This window comes from Hipposideros armiger, unplaced genomic scaffold (assembly GCF_001890085.2).
Source record: "Hipposideros armiger isolate ML-2016 unplaced genomic scaffold, ASM189008v1 scaffold_919, whole genome shotgun sequence".
NCBI classification, from domain to species: domain Eukaryota; kingdom Metazoa; phylum Chordata; class Mammalia; order Chiroptera; family Hipposideridae; genus Hipposideros; species Hipposideros armiger.
Genome location: NW_017732269.1, coordinates 253966 through 260314, shown reverse-complemented (window position 1 = coordinate 260314; position 6349 = coordinate 253966). Strand labels below are relative to the sequence as shown.

Below are 6349 nucleotides of genomic sequence, written 5' to 3'. Positions count from 1 at the left end.
TTTTTCAGAAAACTCTAACATACATATAGCATTTTTAGCAGAGTACTAATGCTTATTGTCTTTTTAAAAAAAGATTTTATTAGGGAATTGGAGGAGGGGAACAGTGTTAGGAAATTGGGGAAGAGGAACAGACAAGTTGCTGTCCTTTTGTTCTTCGGTCTAGTTGTGGAAGATGCCGCTTCACGGGCTGCCCGCTGCTCACGCTGGCTGCCGGCCACTCACATAGCTCACGGCAGCCCACTGCAGCCCCACTGCAGCCTACGCCATCGCCGGCCACTCATGGCAGCTCAGCTCCAGGTCGAGCTGTTGCTCACCATCTTAGCTGTAGAGGATGCAGCATCACTGGCCGACGTGGGAACCGAACCAGCAGCCCTGCTGCTCAGAGCTCACGTTCCCAAGCCAACTCTTAACCAACTGAGCCCCTCGGCCAGCCCCCTGCTTATTCTTTTTTTTTTAGCTGAGCCATCCTGCCACCTGTTGGCAGCTCAACGGCTGCTCAGCTCGGGCCGGGACTCGAACCACTGTTGCTCAGAGCTCAAACTCTTGAGGGAGCTCTTAACCAACTGAGCCACTCGGCCAGCCCACCCCTGCTTATTCTTAATAATAGTGCTAAGATCCTCCGAATTATGCCTGTGCTGTGAAAGAAAATCAGCTTCATGTTAAACCACCTCAACAATTAGATTTTAAATAATTTGGGGGGAGTAGAAAACATTGCAGATATGTAAGAAAGGGTGGGATGTCTGGATATCCGGGTCAAGAATGGGTAAACAGGTCTTGCTCCTCCTGACGAGGTTCCCTGACATTGGCACTGTTGACACTCTGGGGGGATCATTCCCTGTGTGCAGAGGGGGTCTGTCCTGTCCTTCGCAGAATATCTAGCAGCTCACTGGTTTCTACCCACTAGGATGCCAGTAGAACTTGTACTCCCACGTCACTGCAACAATCAACAATTTCTCCAGACATTGCCTAAGTGTGTGTGGAGTGGGGAAGCCCAATTGCAGCTGGTTGAGAACTGCTTTATAGGAAATGCCCTTAGTTTCTAAATTCTGACACAAGTTTGGAAACTTGAACAAACCAGTTATTTTTATTTGGTAAAATTATAGTAGGGATGTAGCAGAAAGAGTCCAGGGATGCAGAGCTCTGAGTTGGAAGAACATAACCAGAAATTCAGTTCCTTTTATATTTATACTCTTAGGCAAGTCACAATTTCTTTGAAACTGTCTCTTCATCTATAAAGGGTAGGGGTGACAATACTGATCAATTAGGTTGTTATGAAGATTGAATGATAAAAATGCATGTGAAATGCTTTGTAAACCATAAAGATTCATAAATTATGAGTAATTATTATACTGGATAATTACTGACAAGAAAAATCCTTAAAAGTAAAACACATTACAATGACAATCATTCTAAACTTTGACTATTCTAAGGTTCCAATAGCTTTAATCAATAAAATACATTTTTCTATAATATATCATAAAAGTAAAACTGTGATGATATCATGGCACTTATAAGAACATAAGTAAAGTCAAACGTTCACTGAAACTTTAGGAATCCAGTTCTTAAAATAATTAAATTCATAAGGCTAATGCTAAGGTCAGAATCATCTAGACAAACAGATTAGTCTGTGATCTGAGTACTGGAGCTTAAAGTAGCTATTTTCGTCTTTTTCTAAAAAGAAAAGACAGCAAAAATTTTTAAAACTGAACATGATTCCTGACATCCCTGCAACTAATTTCCTGTAGTTAATGTTTCTGTTTTTCATCTCACAGCTGTTGACCATTTTTGGTTATCAGTTTACAAAAAACAACCGCTAATAAAAATCGTAACAACCAAAGCTGCACTAAAGTTTTCTGCTACAAACCCTTTTATGGTAAATATAAAATATTACCCATTAAAGTTTGGAAACAAATGAATTACTACAACTTATTGGGTTTATTAAGGATTTCAAGGTAGAAATATATCTCAGTGACCATCTATCTATCCTTAGCTCCTCTGAAATAATACAATAAAAAATGATCACTGAATTCAAAAAACATAATACTTTTAGAAAATCACCTGAAGTCACGAAAACTAAAGCTTTTATTTAAAAAATCAATTTTGTTTCTCCTTAAAATATTGCATTATTTCTTTGTCCTTCAAAATTCCATCTTTTTTTTTTTTAAAGAATTATCTTACCTTGGTCTTAATTACCTCTCTACTCATATGATCCTTAACCTGTTGCAATTGATTTAACAATCCTCCTAAATCTATTTTCCCAAAATCATATTGTATGAATAACATTAAACAGTAGTAGCTGGCATTTAAAGAACAGTCTCAGGCACTCCTCCACATGCCTCACTTGCATTAATGCAATTTAATCCTCATAGTAACCCCATGAGGCAGGTAGGTGCCTTTATTTACACCTGGATTTTTCTGTGTGGAAACTGGAGAACAAAGACTAAATACCTTGTGGCAGATCTAGATCTAGGATTTGTTCCCGCAGTCTAGCTCCACGCTTGCAACTGCCATGGCACACTAATTTTTTAGACATTTAAAACAGTACATGGTGCTTCCTTCTGGAGACCCTTTACTTCCTTGGCTTCCATATACCCCAAATTTAGGGTTGCTCTTTAGTGGCTGGTGTCCCTAATATTATGCTTTTGGCCTCTTTTCTCTGCCAGGCCCTGGCAGTCTCATCCATTTCTAAGCATTCGGCCATAACCTCTAAGGTGAAGCCTCTGAAATCTGCCTCTCAGCCATGGCCTTCGCACAGGACTAACAAACTCTCAAAAGCAAACCCAAACATTTGGAGCCATAAAACTCTATCAGGGCTGGCCAAGTGGCTCAGTTGGTTAAGAGTTGGCTTAAGAGTGCGAGCTCTGAGCAACAGGGCCGCCGGTTCGATTCCCACATGGACCAGTGACACTGTGCCCAAGCTGAGCTGTCGCTGACCTGCCAACAGGTGGCAGGATGGCTCCGCTGGTGTAATAAGATTGCCTGTTCCATGGTGGGCTACACCCACCCACAACTAAGACTGAACTCAGCATCTTGAACTGAGCTGCCTGCCGCCCGGATGGCTCAGTGGATAGAGTCTGCGCTCTTAACAACAAAGCTGCTGGTTCAACTCCCGCATGGGATGGTGGCTACGCCCACCCACATCTAAGATTGAACACAGCACCTTGAGCTTAGAGGCCACAGATGGCGACTGGCGTCCTCCACAACAAAGACTGAAGAACAACAACTTGGCTGGTCCCCTTCCCCAATTCCCCAACACTGTTACCCTCCCCCAATTCCCCAATGCAATCTTTAAAAGAAAAAAAATAGTCATGGGATTATTTTTCATATTAGCAAAAAAATGGCAACAATTTAAATACCAACAATTTAAATGCCTTTTCATAGAAGAAAACAGATGAATGTTGGTATTTTCATACAGTAGTACGAACAGTATACAACAGTGAAATGAATGAGCCACAATATTGAGTGAAAAAAGCAAATTATACAAGAATACCTTATAGTAGTATCTCATCTATAGAAAACTCAACAGCATAAATGAAGTACTTATACGGTTGACAGGTCCATACACATGTAATACATATGGCATGCAAGGGAATATTCAACACATAACTCAAAACAATGTTTCCCGTTGGCACAAAGCAAGAGGAAAACAAGTGGAGGGGCTTCAAAGGCATCGATAATGTCCTGATTCTTAAGCTGGATGGTGAGTAAGCTGGACATGTTTGCTTCATTAATCTTGGTGTCTTATAGATACTCATGTTTTTCTTTCTATATATGAACTATATCATTAATGAGTCTACCACACATAAAAATAAGCTGAAGAACAGAAATAAAGAAATTACCTACTAGGGCTGGATGAGTGGCTCGTTGGTTAACAGTTGGCTTGGGAGCACGAACTCTGAGCAGCAGGGCCACCGGTTTCAGATCCCACATGGGCCAGTGATGCTGTGCCCTCTACAGCTAAGAGGGTGAATGACAGCTCAACCTGGAGCTGGGCTGCCGTGAGTTGGTGACGGCGTAGGCTGCAGTGCGCTGCTGTAAGCTACCGTGAGTGGCTGGCAGCCAATGTGAGTGACTGGCAGCCAGTGTGAGCTGCCAAGAGCCGTCATAAGCGGCCGTCCAATGGCCGGCGACTGATCTGTCTCACCCGGGAAGAGCACAATGATCACAATAGCAACATGGGCCAGTGAAGTGATGGCCTCCACAACTAGACTGAAGAACAAAAGGACAGCAACTTGTCTGTTACCCTTCCCCGATTCCCCAACGCTGTTCTCTCCCCCAATTCCCCAATAAAATCTCAAAAAAAAATTACCTACTGTATAAAATAGATGGATAATTTTAATAGTGGAAAATATTAAAGACAAGGAAATATACAGGTCAAGTCCAATCAAACAAGGCAGCAGTAGCAGCAGCAACAGCAAGTGACAATAGTTAACAAATCCTGAATGAGGGGACCACATACTCAGAAAGCTGCAATAATTAAAATCACACAGTACTGGTGGTGCAAGAGTCAATACAGGCTCAAGGGGAAACAGTGGAAATGCTGAGAAACAACTCATTTAGTGCCTGGTAACAGTAACCTGTCAGACAGGACAGGGGAAGTTGGCGGTTCAATTAATTCCACTGGCACACCGGAGTCATCCAGCAAAGTGTTTGGGGGAAGGGTATTGTAAACTCCAACAAATCAGAAATTTAAATGCAAAAAAAGAAACGATGTTTCTAGAAGAAACTGGAAACCATGGGAGAATTTTTCTGACAATGTGGAAGTGAGGAAGGTGGCTCTGACTATGACACAAAAGCCAGGAGGACCTTAAACAGAATTGCATAAACTCAACAACTTAAAAGTCTTCGTGGCAAAACTGTTAAAAGCAAATCAAAGGACAAATGACAAACTGGAAAACAACAGTTATGAGTCACAGTACATAGTTCTTATTTCCCTAATATATAAAAACTCCTAAGAGTTAATCAGAAAGAACCTATAACACAATGGGAGAAAAGTAAAAGATACAGATAGTCCAGAGAAAGAAGCATACATGGCTGCAAAATGTAAGAAAAAAAATCAAACAGACACACAGTAGGAGAAATGAAAACTCCAACTATGATACCATTTAACATAGCAGATCCCAAAGGATAAAATCTTGATAGACTATACCGAGGAGGACTTAATAGGAGCAACTGCAGAGGTGCATGCCCACAGCTGCGGGCTTATCCCTTGAATGTGCTTGCATTCGCGTGCAATGACATATAGAAGGTTATTAACTGCTTCAATGTTTATATTAGAAAAAGATTAGAAACATCTCAAATTTCATGTAAGAATTCTTTTCAACTTAATGATTTTAAAATATGCACATTTGCTTCTAGATGTATAAAATATCTCTGGAAATCACAAAAAAATGACCACACCATATTCTACTGAAGGTCTCATCATGCAATGTGGTCCAGAGCAGAGGCTGCTGGTGTGGGAGCCAGGGACAAGGAGCTGCAGGGTGAGTTTTCATGGTGTACCCCTGTGACTAAGCTGGTATACTTGACACAGAACTCCTAAAACTTTGTAATTTCCATAGGAACACTAGAAGCGTATTTTGTTGATATTTGGTCTTGGGCCCTAGTTCCTGACACAGGGCTCTTAAATCATTTGGAAGTTCCTGGGTGACAGGAGTGTCTTTTGTTCTAAAAAGGTGAGTCTGGGTGGGCTCCCGGATAGCTTCAGGAGCGGGGCTGGTTACAGGAAAGAGAAAGCCAGGATTAGGAGCTTGGAACTTTCAGCCACATCCACCCACCATCCTGCAGGGAAGTAGAGGAGATGGAGATTGAGCATGATGAAGCCTCCATAAAGACCCCTAGTGCACAGGGTTCAGAGAGCTTCCAGGCTGGTGAACACATCCACAATCTGGGAGAGGGGCACACCCCAACTCCATGGGGACAGAAGCTCCTGCACTCGGGACCCTTCCGGACCTCACCATATGTACAAGATTGGACAATTAAGTTTGCAAACTCATCCTAGAAAAAGTGCTACATACCTCACTGCTGAATATCATTATGGTCAGCTTCAAAGTACTCCCCTTGGGAAGCTGTGCACTGATGCCAGCACCTAGTCCACCCTTCAAAGCAATTTTGGAACTCTTTTTCTGGAATGGCCATCGGAGCTGTCTTCGTATTACCCTTGATGTCCTTCCTGAATGTCACCCAAATCTCTTCCTTTCAATATTTCCTTTATCTTTGGGTAAAGAAAGAAGTCATTGGGGGCCAGATCAGGTGAGGAGAGAGGGTGTTCCAATACAGTTATTTGTTTACTGGCTAAAAATTCTCTCACAGACAGTGCCATGTGAGCTGGTGCATTGTTGTGATGCAA

At 42.0% G+C, this 6349-nt stretch overlaps 1 protein-coding gene across 2 annotated transcripts in view; it reads right to left on the bottom strand.

Moving 5' to 3' along the window:
• Window positions 1–6349, bottom strand: part of CENPP (centromere protein P) — a 268335-nt gene that overhangs the window by 124209 nt on the left and 137777 nt on the right. The gene's annotated exons all lie outside the window — the stretch shown is intronic.